This window comes from Adiantum capillus-veneris, chromosome 21 (genome assembly GCF_014529385.1).
Source record: "Adiantum capillus-veneris isolate H3 chromosome 21, ASM1452938v2, whole genome shotgun sequence".
Classification (NCBI taxonomy): domain Eukaryota; kingdom Viridiplantae; phylum Streptophyta; class Polypodiopsida; order Polypodiales; family Pteridaceae; genus Adiantum; species Adiantum capillus-veneris.
Window position 1 is genome coordinate 14696343 of NC_140951.1, and position 16465 is coordinate 14712807.

The window sequence follows — 16465 nt, forward strand, 5'->3', positions numbered from 1 at the left end:
CCCAGAGTCTGGGCGCCCACTGACTTGTATACCTTATACATAGCATAAGTGTATAGGGGGCTGCTCACTGATTGAGTCTCCCCACCCATATCTGTGTGTCGTGTGCTCTTCTCCTTCCTCTTCTCTCCTGCACAGTTCCTTCAATTGGCATCAGAGCCAAGTTCAGTGCGTTTTTGCGTAATCGCGCGAGCGCGAGATTTTCAGGTAGATCCTAGATCCGGAGCTTGGAAATTCACACTCGGCGTTCCCCTTTCGAAGCTGTTTATGCCCTCAGAATTTCGTTCTGAGCACTACATCATAAGATAGGTTTCAGCCGCAAAGAAACCCATCTTGTGTAGATTGGCAAGCAGGAGGTGGATTGGTTTGATTTGCTTGATTGTGAGCATTTGCAGGTGTTACAAGATCGGGTTTGACTCCCAGCTACAGGTTGAGTCTAGTACTCCCACAGGTGTTGCCAGTTGCAGTTGAGTGGTTCTTCTGCAGTGTTGTGGCTTGCATACATGGTCTTTGAGCGGGTAATGCTCTATGTATGCTTATGTGGTGAGCAGTAGATCTTGTGAGCAAGTGCAGAGGTTGGTTGTGGATGATATGTATGGTCACCTGTGGTACTCTTTGTGAGCATTTGTTGGACACAGGTTTGCAGAGCTTATGCATGTATGTTGAGTGTAGTTTGATGCGCATTGATTGCTCATTGTATTGAGCTTGCAGGACAATGGTTATTTTGTGTTGATAGCCATTGTGCATCGAAACTCTGGCGAAATTTTCCCAGAAGTTTTATGCGCATAAGTTGATGCGATCCAGGTTGTGATTGCGATTGCACTCAGTGATTACGTGTGGTGTTCTCTGCAGGTGGAAGCTTAGTGCATGTATGCATCGATACCGCACAGTGTGGGCTTGGAGATTAGCTCACGGTTTGACAGGCGTACAATTATCTTGGCACACTCACAAGAGTGAATATTGTGATGTATGCTTGTGTGGCTACGAGCTAGGTAGCCGGATTCGAGCACTAATGGCTTGAGGTTTTTCAGCAGGTTTCAACTACAGGTTTACAAGTTTACAGGCAGGTTTGAGGGCTTATTTGGGCGCTAAATTTTCAGCCATTGTTTCCTCTTTGCAGGTGTCCATGTATGGCTCAGTTGTAGGCTGATCTGGGACACGTTTGTGACTTGTTTATATAGCTGTTTAAGAGCTGATTTGCATCCATATTTTACAGCCATACAGGAGCTTGGTTTACTCTACAGGAGCCTCGTACACTTGTCATTTGGGATTTGCATCATTGCCATTTGTGGGAGCTTTATGCTCACAGATTGTCTCACAGATTTTGCATCGTGACTTTGCCATATTCTTGGACAGTTGGCAGGTGCTGAGACATTGATTTTTCTTTCTAGTTTGCTACATTGTGCTCATGGCAGAGACAGGTGATCACTCAGATTATGATCTCTTCGAAATGCGCATGTTTGATGGGTCAGACTTTACAGCATGGAGAGAGTGTATGCTTGATGCATTGACACAGCGAGGGTTGCATGGACCATTGAGTGGTGATGCAGGTAGACCTTCATGCTTGTCTGACAATCAGTGGCAGGAGCTAGATGAGATGGCATTATCTACGATATGTTTGCACCTTGCGGAGTCTATATTTTCTCTTGTTATGTATGAGATGACTACGAGAGCATGTTGGCAGAGATTGCATGAGATGTATGACAAATTTGAGTCATATGAGACTCTTGTGAGACAACGGCATTCACATATGCACCGACGGGTTACGTGTTGGCATTGTGGTCGTTCAGGGCACATTAGACGGCGATGCTTTCGCCGTATGAGACAGCACAGGAGACATGCTAGTCTCAAGGATGCAGTAGATGCTATAGGCTCCATTGACTTGACAGTTGGAGGATCAGATACAGTGTCTGAGTACCCTAGTGACAGTGAGGTCACATTTGTTTCCTGTATTACTCCTGATTTTTTGACATCTAGGATAGTGCACTTCTTTTGTAGTGGGTGCTAGACAGAGACGCTACTTTTCATGTCACTCCGTATCGTGACTGGTTCAATAGCTATTCTAGCAGAGTGCATGGTAGTGTGCAATTGGCAGATGGGTCACTGCATGAGATTGCTGGTTCAGGAGATGTGAGACTGTCATTACCGAGCGGTGCATCGTACGTGCTCAGAGATGTGCGTCATGTGCCAGATTTGACAATGAGTTTGATCTCCGTTGTTCAGCTTAGGGATAGTGGATGTCGGGTATCGCTGCTTGAGTGATCTTTTGCGTTGTATTTGGGTTCGCTAGTGATTGCGAGAGGTGCTAGAGTTGGCACATGGTACCCATTGCACGTAGTACTGGTGCGAGATGGTCGAGTCTCAATCTTGTTACAACCATGCAGAGAGCGAGAGACCCGGACAGTCTCTTTTGCTCATGGGTTGCAGGGTGTTTTGCATGGAGTGCAGAGTAGTGAGCTCGTTGTGCACACAGTTGGGGCATGACTTGAGCAGTCACACAGAGAGGTGACACAGTCATACATGCATGCTTTGCTAGTGACTGGTCAAAGCAGAGAGTCAGTTGTGTGAGATACTTCTATGCAGGATAGACATGTAGAGCGGTCTTGCTCTAGTGAGTCATGACAGGAGGAAGTTGTGCAAGAGTCTATGCATAAGGAGTTAGAGCATGAGAGCTCTAGTGAGTCAGAACAGATTGAGTGGTCATGTTTGCAGTGAATGATTGCAGAGGAGGCTGAGACGTCAGCGATTATGCAATCATTCCTTTCTATGCTCGACAGTGAGCATGGGGATATAGTTGTGCAGGATATGTCTTCCAGCAGACACCTAGAACAGCTGGTTTGCTCTGAGGTTGCACGACATGTTGATGCATCTTGCGGATAGTTAGGAGATGAACGTGGCTGACACGCCTTGTAAGTCAAAGATGCCTATTGCCAGGGATTTATATGTTGATGCATGCTCCGTAGAGCTAGCAGGACCTGCTAGCATTGCATCGGCATTCGGTGGTCTCATGTATGAGATGCTGATCTTGAGACCGGATATCGGAGCTGCAGTGGGATAATTTGCAGTTGGGGTTGTCAGTTGTTTGTTGACTGATGATGGCATAATGCACGAGGGAGATATGCAGGTATTACGTTCATACTTGCAGTACGTGTGCGGTACATCTGGTGGTGTATGGACTTACACGGGAGCAGGACAACCGGATGCACACGATCAAAGCCAGCCAGCGGGCATCGGTTGAGAGCGATTTTCTCTCGCCTTTTGTAGTCTTTAGACTAGTTTCCCTTGCTTAAAGGCACAGTCGCCTTTAAGTGGGAGGTTGTTGGGGTATAGGCGCCTGTGCCTTGCCCGACCGCCCAGAGTCTGGGCGCCCACTGACTTGTATACCTTATACATAGCATAAGTGTATAGGGGGCTGCTCACTGATTTAGTCTCCCCACCCATATCTGTGTGTCGTGTGCTCTTCTCCTTCCTCTTCTCTCCTGCACAGTTCCTTCAAGAAGCCACCATGCATCTTATGAAAAATTTGGTTGCCTTGCCAACATGGTTGACGATTTGGTTTACCGTCTTCACCCCCTTTAGATTTGGGATCTTCATGTGCTTGTTTGTATCCCATTCCTTCACCATCAGCTTTGACACATGCAAGCCCAACTGCATCCGTAAATTTAAGGACATCAACCACACACATAGACTTGTGTATGCATATTTCTAGTTATTGCAGTTTCGATGATTGACCAACTGAAGGACAAGAGAAAAACTTTTCAATAGGGTCCATCTCAATAGCAAAGTTTTGAGGCTCTCAAGGACGACTAGCTACAACTCCTATTTTAGCTATTGTGGATCCTTTATAGACAATTGTTTTAGAAACGGATGCCAATAATCATGCTATTGGAGTAGTCCTTCTATAGGAGGAAGGCCAAGCAGAATTATTCAGCTTATGAAAGAGAATTCTATGCAATAGTGTCAGTCTTGAAGACTTGGCGGCATTACTTGTATGGGACACAATTTGAAATTGTGTTTGACCATGAAATCATAAAATGGTTTTCACAACAATTTGACTTGAAGGGTCGAAAGGCCAGGTTGGCCAAGATTCTTCAGGAGTATGATGCTAAGCTTTGGTATCCTAAAGGATGATATAATGTGGCAGTTGATGCTCTTAGTTGAATGCTTGATATCAACTCCCTTCTCTTCATCAAAATACAAAGCGAGTTTTTGGAATCTCTTAAGGGCAGATGTGAGCATGATGAGGCACACTCCAAAGTGTGAAGCCATGTACAAATGAGGAATCCTTCTCTCTCCAATGTTGGTAGTGCATCTTTCACCTCCACACTTGGTTCTCCTCTATCGAGTGGTGAGCGACATAGATGGAAGAATTTCTCTCCAATGTTGGTAGTGCATCTTTCACCTCCACACTTGGTTCTCCTCTATCGAGTGGTGAGCGACATAGATGGGTACCTACTCCACAAGGGGAGAGTATGTGTACCGACAAACGTGGACATTTGGTGCCAAATTCTATATGAATGTCATGACAGTCCAAGTGTAGGGCACCCGGACATTTAGAAAACTTATTCGCACGTATGACGATAATTTTACTGGCCAGGTTTATATGGTTATGTTGAAGACTATGTTTTACGTTGCCAAAATGTCAATAAAGAAAAGCACCTGAAGGCAGGAGGACTCTTACATCCTTTGGAGATTCCCAATGGAAAATGGAAAAGTATCTCTATGGATTTCATTGTGGGTTTACCAACCACTATTCGAGTTCATGGCTCGGTCTAGGTGGTCGTAGATCGATTGACTAAATTTTATAATTTTATTCCAACCAAATCAACAATAAGACTCTAAAATTTGCTAAGTTATTTGTGGATAATCCATAACCGTTGTATGGATTGCAAAGTAACGTTGTGAATGATCGTGATCCCAAGTTTAATAGTCACCTCTAGAGGGCTGGGTTTAAACAATTGGGTACACAACTCAACCTAAGTACTGCAGATCACACTGAAACGATGGTCAGACATAAAGAAGTGCTAGAGGATATGCTATGAGCATACGTAAGAAAGAAGCAATCAGATTGCAAAGATTATCTTCCTATTCTTGAGTTTTCTTACAATAGTGCTAAGCATGCTACGACTAGATTTAGTCCTTTCATGCTCATCTATGGTTTTCAACCTAGGTCAACAGTTCCAGTGTGGTTGGCAATTGAAAAACTGCAACAGGTCAAGGATTTTATCAAAGACCATATGGAAATGCTGAGATTGGCTCGTCAAAATGTTCGACAAGCACATGATCGGTATAAAAAGTATGTTGATGCTTACGAAACGTTAGCAAGCTACCTTCACGAAAGGGAAAGAGGTATTTTTGTGTGTGCGAGAGCATTCAAAAAGTATGAAGACTGAGCCAACACCTAGATTATCTCCGAGATAATGTGGGCCTTTCACGATACTCAAGCGAGTTGGTGATTGAGTCTACAAACTATCATTACCTGTGCACTCTCGTATTCATCCGGTGTTTCATGTAAGTCGTTTACACAAACTCTTTAAGTCGTTTACACAAACTCTTGCATGGGGATGACAACGTCATTGACCAAAAGATTTTGGTTGATTTCGTTGAACCTCCAGTACCGCATGAATCTAACCACATCTTAGACTATCATGGTTTAGGTACTCTTCATCATGTACGTCAGAAAGGTTTAGTCAAGTGGAAAAACCAACCTGAAGAAGGTGCCACTTGGGAAAACATTAGTGTCAAGAAGAAGTTTCTCACTTTTGTTTTCAAGGACGAAAACACTAAAGGGGGAGTAATTTAAGACTAAGGGAAACCCAAGGGTCACAAACCTAGGCCAAGGGCATGGACGGCTTAGATGTGTATTGGGAATCCAATCAGGCTAGGCTAAGAGCCGCAGTGTGTATATATAGGGTGGTAGGGAGCTGGATCTCCTAAGCTAGTCTCATGGATCCCTACAGAGGGAGTTCTTTGGGAGCCCCTTGAAGCTCCTTTGGTTGGAGAGGGCTCTCAAGCATCTGTCACATATCCCTTAGTGATGAGGCAAGGCATCTATGCCTTGACCTACCCTGCCCTCTAATTGTGGCTCAACTGAAAATAGCTCTCGATAAAAGTCAGTAGCTAATGCTCGTATGTCCTTAGGCTCTACGGTAAGCATCCTGTCCTATCTCCTCAATTGACAAACACTAGTGCATGCATGGCAGTGACCCACCATCACAAAAAAATCTCCAATAACTGTGTCGCCCACTTGGGTCCACTGAGATACATGTCAGTGGTAGGCACAATTATGGCACCACTCCTTAATGGTGATCAGCTCTTGTCCAGTTTGCTACATCTGGTCCTCCATCTAGGGATTACATGGGTGTCTCCATGCATTTTTTGTAAGGAAAAATACCCCCATGTAGACGCTTCTCCTCCTCTCAAGCTGTAGCCAGTCTTGCTGTCGACTCTAGAGAAAAAAGCGACTAAGCTCCTTGAGGCCATTGGCTACTCTAGCAACAATGTCCCCCTATGCATCCAAAATCTTGCTCCATAGGGCAACAATATACCATTTAAGATCTATATCTAGAAAAATTCTCTTAGGGGCGTGTAGCACAACATTGTTACTCCTTTGCTTGTCAACCAAAGTAAGGATCACTGGCGCATGATCAAAGAAAGTAGTCCCTACCGGAATGCCGACTGAATCACCCAAGTCACATAAGTGATCACTAGCATAGAAGTGATCTATCATTAGGAAAAAAGTGGACTCTCCTTGGGCCATATAGGATTAAGGTTAATTAGGCTCCAGCCAATAGGAAGAGAGCAATGTATATAAGTCTAGAACCTAAGAAAGTAGAAAGAATAATATGTCCACTCATTTATTGCTTTGTATCCTAGAGGGAGGTGGATGGGTAAAAGAGGGAGGGGGAAAAGGGGGGGGGGGGGAGTGGTGGGTCCACAGATACGTTTTTGCAAAAACCCTAAAATTTCAAAATTTTCAAAGAAAATTAAATTCAAAATATTCCATCCAAAACTCCCCCAAATCTACCCTATGATCAAAAAGTCATTTTCTCACTCTAGAACCTTTTTCCCAAGACTCCCTTCCTCCATAGCCCCTTTCCATAACACAAAGCTCCCACTCTCTCTCTCTAAACTCTTACACCTCCTCCTTCTTCAAGCTCTCCATTGCAACTTTAAGCTCCCACTCTCTCTCTAAACTCTGTCTCCCTCCTCCTTCCTCAAGCTCTCCATTGCAACTTTAATCTCCCACTCTCTCTCTAAACTTTGTCTCCCTCCTCCTTCCTCAAGCTCTCCATTGCAACTTTAAGCTCCCACTCTCTCTCTAAACTCTGTCTCCCTCCTCCTTCCCCAAGCTCTCCATTGCAATTTCAAGCTCCCACTTAAGCATCCATAGCAAACAATGGTCAAAATAGACGCCCCAAACCCATCATTCAAAATTATGGTTCTCCACAACTCGAAGAATGAGGAGCAGCAATGGGAACCTCATGTTTTTCAAGAAGGTGCGTGGGTCTACATGCAACCTTCCGCAATCAGTCCCCATCGTGTTCGTGAAAGAACAAACGTTGATCTCCATTGGAAGGGAAGACTAATAGGCTTCGAGCAAGTAAGAGACAAGGGTACGGTGGCAATCGTTCAATATGTCTTCATGTTTGGACACATGCGTCTATGAGGGATCACCAACCCAAGGGATTTTCCTTGTAATTGTATGTCCCTTGCACTTCAATGGTTTTGGTGGTAACAAAAAATTGGACTTTTTACATTTCACGGACTGTTTTGTTTCTATGTAGATGTTTTCCCTTCTAGCCTTGTGGAGGAGCAACCGCTCTCATGCCTTTCAGGCACATTTATGGCCATGCATGCAAGTCTTGGGGATATGCTCTTCTCCAACACAACTTCATCAAACCTTGCACTACAAAGGATGTTCTTCTACACCCACAAGTACATTGTACCTACAGATGAGCAAGGCTACAAAGAGCTACAACCTTTGGAGGCTACAACCTTGCGTAGCATGGAGTGGCCAAAGCCAGATGCATTCACTGTAATGTCTTTGAAAGCCAAGATTGTAGCTGATGTGAGAGCATCATTAAAATTTGGAAAAGCCTCGCGTTCCATTGGGCTTGGATGGTGTTGTCCTGCTCATGTCTTCGCTAGCATATTCGGATCTTTGCCTTTCCATCATACAAATACTATGTATGTTTTCAAAGATCTACATTACGATACATTGGAAGCCATCCTTGGCGAAAAGTGGGGGTATCTTGAAGGACTTCACAACGGAGATCGCTTTCGGTGTCAAGTTGGAAGTTTCGGCATTGCTATCGTTTCATCAAGGTGCGCTCCACCCTTTACGTGCGGTACTTCTATGAAAGATGGATGTGCAAGCTTGGTGAATGGATTCCATTGCAATCCACCGATGCTACAATTGAGGTATTTGATATTGCAATCAAATTGTCAAGTGGTGTTGTTGAGACCGTCCAAGTGAACAAGCATTGGACATTGGCCAATGTGCGGGAGCACTTAGTGATAATGGGTTTAGAGCATGGAGAAGATACAAAATTTTGCATCGGACGACGTAAGGTGAATGATTTTTCTCTCTTAATTATTTTATCTTTATGTTCTTTGGATTATTCCCTGGTCTAAGGTGGGTATGCTATTTTTATTTTTATTTTAGATTGGTAGCCGCATGGAGAGCACGATTCAAATTGAAAAGGCGTGGATGACGGAAGAGAATGTGATTTTATCATTAGAGTAGTTACGTTTTGTACTTAAATTTCTTATAATATCACAATTGTAAGTTCAAGCAGATGGTTGTATCAAATTTTGGCAATGCAAATTATCTTAAAGTCGTAGTGATGTTTTTTTAAAGTTAAATGATTGTAATTTAATTTGAAAGTTTTTTATAACTTCTTGTTATTTGTGTTACTTTATGAAAATTGTTTAATATTTTAATTATTGTTATTATTATTTTTTTGGGGGGGAAGGGGGGGACGCTCTATATAAAGCCTCCTAAACCCTATCATTTTTACAATTCACCTACATAGCCTGTTCACACTCTCATTTGAGCTCTAGCGGTCTTTGCATTCCTACCTTAGGAGCTAGCATCATGGCATCCTCCTCCACCCCTCTCGAAGCCATGGCATTACAATGCTTCCAAGCGTTTTTACAAACAACCGAGTGGCAAGATCGTGACGATCCCCACAATTTCTTCACCCAATTCCCTGATGTGAACGCAACTATTCACCTAAACGGCCAATCTTTTCAGCCTATCTTGGAATTTTTTGAAATCTACATCAACAAGTATGCTGTTCCAATTGTCGGACAAGGGGAATTGTGGATTCCATGCGATTTTCTTCGCTACATACACAAAGGCGATCGGCCTTTCACCCAGCGGCTTCAGCGATTTTGTGTAATTGCGGGTGAGGCAGGTCAGTACATTGAAGATTCACGTTTGAAAAAGAAGAAGGTCGGCACCCAATTTCTAAGTCGCTTGGCGACTTTTGTGTTTCTTCTTGCGGAGGAGCCTGAAAGATCTGAGGTGAGTTTGCCTCATTTGCACCTTGGGGGTGTCGTCAAGGACACAAAGGAGCCCATTACAGCGCCCTGGGATGCAAGCAAAGAGGGCAATATTCTTGCCCTAACCTACCCAGGAGGTGTCATGGATGCCGCCAAATCCATGGGTGATGAGCGTGCCGAAGCATCCTTTAAGCCCACTGCAGATGCGCCGGAGGAGACATTAACTCCGGAGGTTTTTTTTGAACACCTCTCCCCAATTGTCATAAATGGGGAGGAATATTTGTTTTTACATGATCTTGAAAAGACTTTTGACATCCGCATGGATGAGTGCCTGTCCATCCTCTGTGCCACTGTAGAGTCCTCTGCCATTGACCCCTCCTCCGATCCACTGGATCGAAGCCTCCTACCCCTTGGAGAGAGTGTGGTAGATACAGTGGAGTTGTCAATGGTGGCGGTGACAGATGCACCGCACTCATCGGTGTCAGAGGATGAGTTTGTAGCTACACGCGCATTGCTTGAAGCCCAACGCACTCCTATGCCTGTTCATATAGATGAACTTGAGAGTGTCGCTATGGCTCCCAATTCATCTATTTCTCTTGACAGCAAAGGCATAAACGATGAGGACGACGAAAAACAAGAGGTAATAATTAATTTTTGTTTTGTGATTACGTTAATTTTCATTGTTGCATTCTGAAATCTTATTTACCTATTGATTTCTTTGTAGAATGTTGTGGAGCTGGATAAGCATGCAGGTCGAGGAGGAGATGGTAGGCGCCAAGCTTTTGGATGGCAGTCATCTCTTGCACATTACCTTGGCAAGCTCCCCCAGGACGGCTTTGCGATGATCCACAAGGAGTACACTCCTTGTGGTCAATTTTGGGTGTCAATGATGAAAGCAATGAGCCGCATCCTATGCCTGTCAACCATATCTCAAGCCTCCCAAGTTATATATCTTGTAAATAAATCTCTGGCCAGTGTTGCATTTGCGGCACACATTTGTGGTCCTGTGCTTTGTAACGTGGCCTTAAGCCAAGTTGTAGGTCTAAGCAATGTGGAACAAATTGCTTGGGATGTGTTGCACAAACAGCTTCCCTGCATCACATCTTTGTACTTTGCTATTTCAAATTTTGAATGGGACTTGATTTTTACTGGTACTTTACATCTTCTGTATTGAGTTTATGGTACGATAGACAGTAGGTGATTGGTTCTATCTTGTGATATGATTGTGCAATTCTCTAAACCAAAATCAAGAGTTTTTTTCATATAAATAACACCAAAAAAGCACAATATCATTGTATTCTTGTAAACCTAGCCTAGATAAGGTTAAAAAAAGTTGTCTGGGGGCCTGCCGCAGAGGCGCGCAAGAAGGCAAAAGTAACAGTTAAATCAACCACACTTGGTTGACAGCTCTTCTATCGACATCTCTCTCTCTCTCTCTCTCTCTCTCTCTCTCTCTCTCTCTCTCTCTCTCTCTCCTTAGTTTTACTCATATCACTTAAAACACAAATGTACACGACTCGTTATATTTGAAAAAGATATCTTTACATTGCCAAAATTGCATAAAAGTCAAATTCAATCTCTCTCTCCTCTGATTCGACGCGCAAGAGCTATATCCTTGGGCATTATTGTCACCCGTTTTGCATGAATAACACACAAGTTAGTGTCTTCAAAAAGAGCAATTAGATGATATTCTACCGCTTCTTGCAGAGCTTCTATGGCGATACCTTGAACTCGAAATGCCATTCGATAACTTTGCATGATCTCTTTCACCAAACGTGCAAATGGTGCCTTGCGGATGAGAAGGTCTGAAGTTTTTTGATAGTGACGAATCTCTTGCAAGGCCTTTGGAATGCGTCGCTTCATAGCAGGAGCCCGTTGTTGAGGGATGGTAGGATCTGGGACATGGGCCTTGCGAGGGCGAACCTTGAAAAACTTTTTCTTTCTACGAGAGGGCTTGCGAGCAGGAGCTTGCGTATCTTCAAGGCCATCATGTGCTCCGACTGGCTCTTCAACTCCACCCTGCGCTCCAATTGGCTCGTCTTCTACATCCTCAAAATCCTCTTCATTTAGTAACCCATGATCACCTCTAGGCTGATCTGACGGCAGAGCGTCGAAGCCACGTAGCAAAGTCTTCCCAGCCGGGACTCAACGATTGCTTGGGATCTCCTATCTGCTCCATGGTGGGCTTTGTGCTTTGTTGTCCGTCTCGGTTTCTGTGTCTGATTTCACTACCCGTTTCTTCTTGCGTGAAGGTTGTCCATCTTGTTGCTCGTCACCTGACCATTCCCTCTCCATCTCTTCTAAGAGCTCTTGTTCGTGTATCCAAGGTGGTTTTTGAGCACCTTGGACGGGTGAGTGAGGGTGAGCAAAAAAAGGTTGATCTTTTCTTGCTGTTTGCTTTGTGCGTGCATCCTCCTCACCCCTCTCCTTTTGCATCTCTGGTTTCTTGAAAAACCTACGTGCTTTCACACCATTCATAGATACTTTTTGTGGCACTTCATGCATATTTTGCACCTCACCGATGATAGAAACATTGCCACCATGACATCCAAGCGAATTTAGAATTGCTTCAACTATTCCAATGGCTTCCACAGATCTGGAAAGTGGTTTCATTGTGAAAGTGTACTCTATGTGAAGCTTTAACAAGCGATCAAACATACGCATAAAGGCATGCAAAGTGCAAAAGTGTACATTTGTAAGTGGAAAATTGATAATGGGATGCCATGTTTTATCTTTTGTCAACCGATTGGGGACCTCCATGATAGGACACTTCAACACCGAGCACACCCAATCCCTTCCATCATCATCCATTGACCCTGCTGCCTGACTTCCCTTGACACTTTTCTTTGAAGACGTGGAGCCACGAGTACTCTCATTGTATCCTCATACACAATATGGACAAGGAAGAAGTGATGAAGCACCTTGTTTACACCCAAGTATACATTTGATTGTTTTTAGATCTCCTCCTAAGTGCCACTCAACATCAAATGTACCTACTCCATCTACTTCTAGCTTTTCTCCCTCTAGTTGTGCTTTAATAACCTCTGTGATCCACGGGATCATAGGGAAGACCCATGCCAACATCTCATGAGTCTCTTTTGGAACTTCAAAAGCTCCTAACCACCATATTTCTTTTTTCGATTGTACACTAAATGATGGTTTTTGAGAATGATCACCGATAGCATCGACTTTTGCAAAAAACATTGCCTCATTCATGAGTATCACACTCATACATTCCAATCTCCGTCCTTTGACAATTTGACATTCATCTAGCTTAAGAATAAATATGAGCTTCTCTCCAAGTACTGAAACAACACAGGAATTGAATTGTTATACTAAATGAATTCAATACAAATAAAAAATGACATTACAAATTGTATTACCTTGTGGAGACAAAGCATAAAATTTAACCATAGCTCGTTGTAGTCGTTTCAACTCACCAAAAATATTGTTGAATTGATGATAACCAAAAGACTTTGCCCCATTAGGAATAGTATGCCTCTCTTTATATTACCACGTGACTTGGCACTCGTGAAAGAGTACATCATGGATCCTTCAATGTGTTTGTATTCGCCAAGGGATTCCCAAACGAGATCATTGTTTGCTTTTTTTGTAAGTCGGACCCTATGTGGAATAGGAAATAAATTCTCGGTGATGCCTTGCTCTCGTAATGCATCTTTCATCAATCCATGAAGTGCATGGTATGCATTTGTGCTGATCCCAACCTCATCACAAGCTCTCTGGACATCATCCTCAGACACAAGGTTAGAGATATTTTTTAGGATCTCCTTTGTGATGACATCTTTCATGTGTTTGGCCTTTTCACAACCTACGATGTAAAGTATATCTTCCTTTGAGATGCATCCTAGGAGAAGATTGCAACGGTCCTCTTGTCTAAAACTTCCACACACATCTTGTATATATGTCCTATTTCAAAAGGTGAACCGAGTTACAAATTGATGAAAATTATTTGAGAGTTATGAACACTGTGAATTAAAAAAAATACCTGGTTGCCGTGATCTGCTTCTTACGTGCCCCTCCATTAGAGGCTAAGTTTTCAATGGAAGAGAACTCCCTCTTACGCTCACGCATGCCAAATGGAGTGGCTTTTAGGTACATCATTGCAATCTGTAGCTTAGTTACCTCTGTTTCTGTAGCTTTCATCTCCTCTTTAAGATCTTTGAGTTGTTTCTCTGTGGAATGTAGTTGTTGTTGGAGATTTGTGGAATGAATGTGTAACACTTGACATTGTTGTCGAACATATGCCGACGCACCTGCGTGATTGGAGTCCAATCTCTTACAATACCCAAGTTTCTTCTCTCACATATTTGATTAAGCTTGGGAGTGTACGGAATGTTGAATGACAGCCCACGAGCGGATCTTTTGGATACAACCCTCCATCAAGCCACAAGTCAACATTGGTTTCTCCTTGAAACCGTCGTACGCATGCCGGTTGAGATGCTTTCTCGTCGTTTTTTTTGTGGGAGCAAATTCGATCGGTAAACGTAGACTGACATTAGTTGACCTAGTAGATGACGACGCAAGTGATTCATTGGTTATGTCGCGAAGAGACATGGTGGAAAGTTATGATGGGGAAAAAAATTGATAAGATATACTTTTTGGGATAAAAAGACTTAAAAATATATTTTTTCATATATAGGTTCAATTTTTTAGCTCAAAGGAGGGAAATGTTTAAATTTTAAAATTTTCAATTTTTAGGCAAGGTCTCCTCTATGGACATGCCTTTGAAAGATGGCCCTTCTGTCTACAAATGAAGCATTGATTTGGGAGCTCGAATACCCCACGCTCTCACGGATCCCACAACCACATTCCCGAGGTAGTAGAACGACCTTCGAGAGGGTGTGGGTGCCTCGGACAAGAACACGTATTGTATGTATGCCTGTTGCCTTAACAACAATATAAGCTATCATGGCATGGTGTCTCCAAAATGATCCCAATCTTGAAACCTATCCTGGAAAGCAACGGGAGGTACTCTCTGCTCACACAAGGAAAGCATACCGAAATATGAAGGTCTTCCTCTTCAACAAGAACATCAGTGGCACACGGCAAAACCATGGTGCCACTATAAAAATTGAGTTCTAACTGCTCGGACGGCTAGGAGGCTCATCACAATGACCTTGGATGTCATCTCAAAAGTCTCAAACACTATCTGGTAGTAGCCACACCTGAGAAGCTGAACATCAATGATCTTTCCCACCTTTGATAGAAGGTGATCCTAGAGGACGTTGCAAACCTCTCCTCTGCTAGGTTGGGTGCCAATTAGCTTGCCCTGATGTTTACACTTGCAATGCCCTTCTGCATGCCATTCTTGGCTGCAGGCCTACTCGTACTCTCGTCAGCACATCATCGCCAATGTCATTAGCAGAGTTGCTAGTCCAGGCTTTGGCTCTCTTTGACCACATGGATGGAATGGGAATCCAGCGAGATGTCATTACTTGCACTATTCTTATAAATGGCCTCCTAAGGGCTACTCAGCTGAATCCAGCCTTTCAAGTTTTCTTCTCCCTGGTGCATGACATAGGAGCGAACACCATATCCAACACCGGCATGGATGGAATGGGAATCCAGCGAGATGTCATTACTTGCACTATTCTTATAAATGGCCTCCTAAGGGCTACTCGGCTGAATCCAGCCTTTCAAGTTTTCTTCTCCCTGGTGCATGACATAGGAGCGAACACCATATCCAACACCGGCATTATGGATGCCTTGACAAAGGCTAATGAAGTTAGCAAAGACCTTGTCAAACTGATTACTTATTTGAAAAATTGAAAATGCATCCCAAACGTGTGATCACCTACAGCAGCCTGATGGATGGCCTGATGAAGGCCAAGGAAGTCGACAAGGCTCTTGCCGTATTGACTCAAGTGGATGCATCCCAAACGTGGTCACCCAGTACAGCCTGATGGATGGCGTGATGAAGGCCAAGGAAGTTGACAAGGCTCTTGCCGTTCTGACTCAGATGGAGAATATGGGATGCATCCCAGATGTGGTCACCTACAACCGCATGATGGATGGCCTGATGAAGGCCAAGGAAGTCGACAAGGCTCTTGCCGTACAATGTAACAAAATGTTCAAAGGGTAATGTGAATGGGGAGGGAGTAATGGCAGGTGGCAGCAAACCGAGCAGGGAAAGGGCAAGAAGGAGCTCGCCAGGAGCAGCACATAGCTTGGATGAGATCGCCGAAGAAACGAAAGATGCTCAGCAGGCCTTGGCGCTACAATTTGGCCCCGTTCTCATCGGGTTTCATGCAGGTGTCCAGCATTCCCATGCCACATCAGCAAGGGGTATTTCCTGCCCTAAACGAGGAGATAAAATTAGAAGTGGGTATTGCATGCACAAGAGGGGAAAACGGGCACTCTTAAAAAGGAAAGGAGGGGGGGATAAGCCTATGTTAGGGGATCTCTCTCACCATTGAGAAAAAAGACATCATATCTGAAGGGCTAAGCTCCCATAACTCTGGGGCAAGGCCACACCCTCCATAGCCCACTCTAATCCCAAGCTCTCTCACAGGAGAAAATCCATCAAGCTCTATTTCCCCCCCTCAAACTCAAGTCTTGGAGATTTATCTCCCTCCCACTGTCACGACCATCTCTCACTCTTTTCCAATAGCTTTGAAGTCCATCAAGTTAAGGCCAATCTGATTAGCTTGATCTGAATTAAGCCATAACCCAAGGTGTAATCTCTCATGCTCTTGTTGAACCCAAACTTATCAGCCTAAACCTAATTATTCCTATCTAATTTATGTCATCTAAGCCAAGCTCGCGATAGTTTGAAGATCATTAAGCCTTACTTAATCCTTAGACCTTCCTTGACCTTGAAGAAACAAAGGAGGACAACCATATCTCTTGCTCTCTCCTGCTTGGAAGCCACCGGTAAGAAAGAAAAATTGAGAAGGGAATCTCTCTTGCCAGATCTTTGACACCTTGAGGCAACCTT